Source organism: Musa acuminata, chromosome BXJ1-2 (genome assembly GCF_036884655.1).
Source record: "Musa acuminata AAA Group cultivar baxijiao chromosome BXJ1-2, Cavendish_Baxijiao_AAA, whole genome shotgun sequence".
NCBI classification, from domain to species: Eukaryota; Viridiplantae; Streptophyta; class Magnoliopsida; order Zingiberales; family Musaceae; genus Musa; species Musa acuminata.
In genome coordinates this window covers 15257968-15259911 of record NC_088328.1, presented here as the reverse complement: position 1 = coordinate 15259911, position 1944 = coordinate 15257968, and the positions used below count along the sequence as shown (strand labels likewise).

At 32.0% G+C, this 1944-nt stretch overlaps 1 non-coding gene across 1 annotated transcript; it reads right to left on the bottom strand.

The window, feature by feature from the left end:
* Positions 1–766: 766 nt before the first annotated feature.
* Positions 767–840, bottom strand: TRNAV-AAC (transfer RNA valine (anticodon AAC)). Its single transcript has one exon. It is a non-coding gene; the product is annotated as a tRNA-Val (tRNA).
* Positions 841–1944: the final 1104 nt, after the last annotated feature.

Here is a 1944-nt window from a genome sequence, read left to right as displayed (position 1 = left end):
AATGCAACATAGTCAGCATATGTATGACCGTGTCTTTTGGTATGTTCATGCTTTACACAACATGTAGAGGGACGGTCGAAGGCTTAATAGTCCTATTTTAGTTGGGTTTGGTGGCCGCTTTAGGCTTGTAAATAAAGGTTATATCATGTAGACACTTGAGAGAGATTTTCGATCTGTAGTGGACCATTTTGACCCTTTGTTGTGCAACTGTTCAGAGCTTGTAAAGTTTGTTTATAATTTGCATAGTCTATGAAGTGTTTTCGAAAATGTTTACTTGTGGATCCCGAGTGAGGCATTTTCTCTATCCCGTTTTTTCTTTTGTAGGTTCTAAGGGACCCTAGGAGGCTTCGGAGAGGCTGACCTTTGCGGACAGACACGTAAAAGTGCCGCACGATTTAGGCAAAACTAGCTAAGTCTATGACACTATGTCGTAGGCCCTAGACGATATAGGGGGAATCCGGGCATAGTGTTGTCATGCCCAAACGGTTTATTCTCGAGTCTCGCTCTAATCGGATTCTCCCGGATAACTTTTTCTCTCTCAATCCGAATGACCTTGGCCAAAGATTTGTTTAAGCAAGAATATATTAGATATTCCTCTCATAATACTAAAAAATAAATGTTCAAGGTATGAACAATTTGGATACAATCGTTGATCATGTAAATTCTCATATGTATCATCAATTTGAGGGCAATGCCATTTAGATAGGATTTTATGGTGAAACAAGTTAGTTAAAACTTAATTTTAGTGACAAAGAATTTTAACAATTGGCGTCGCCCGGACTCGAACCGGAGACCTTCAGTGTGTTAGACTGACGTGATAACCAACTACACCACGACACCCCGACAAACAATCTTAATTTTAATGACTTATATGATTATATTGTAACATATCTTAATATATTCTAATTGTTTGGTTGTCCAAAGTTGAAGGAAATTCTTTTACTTACCCAAAAAAAAAAAGACAAAAAGAAGTTGAAGGAAATTACATTGGAAATGTAAGTTGCAGTATATTCTCTATTCTAATTATTTTGGACCAATTTAGAATTTCAAATCTCAAAAAATATTGCATGGATCCATTATCTTTTGGTGGAAATAGAAAAATATAGAGAAAATTAGAAATTGGCACATAGTTAAGATGTTGAAAAATAAAAAAAATATTTAAATTAGATAAATGGTGACATATGCCCATTGGGAATAAATTCAAAGCTTTCATAAAAAAATTTAGATGAATAATGGGGAACAACATTGCAGCAAAAATAAAAATAGAAAATCAGGAAATGACACATTATTTTGATGTTGAATAATTCAGAAAAAAATCAAAAAATGTCTAAAATAGAAAAGACATTATAAAAGTCCATCTTAGTGCCTTCTAAGTTTTACAAAATATTTCATATTATTTTTTATCAATCCTCCTATGTGATAGAAACATTGTGTTTTAATTTATCCCAAATATAATATATCCCATATTATATTGACAATCTTGCTGTTTTGTCTAAATAATAGAAAAATATATTTAATTGACCCTCCTTTATCAATCTTGCTGTTTTGTGTAAATAATTCGTGACCGTGTACTTTGAAACATTTATGAAACAATATCACCAATTTCACTAGCCTAAAATCCTATAATAAATAAAAAAAATATTGAGAAATTCTAAATATATATGTATCTCGAATCCCGCATACATTACTATCAACATCACATAAGATTCTTCAAGTGACAATCTAGTGCCTTTCGAATTAGAATATTGGCATATTTATCTATTATATCCCTGTCTACCATATTCCTGAAATCTATCAACTTCAAGAAACAATACAAGGTGAGGTGGCATATGTCGTCTTTCCAAATAACTTTGATAGGTGAATTATAACATCAAGGAAATGTTAGTTGTCTTATATTTAACAATAAACGGAATAGTTATTATATACACTCAAGCTATAAGTAAA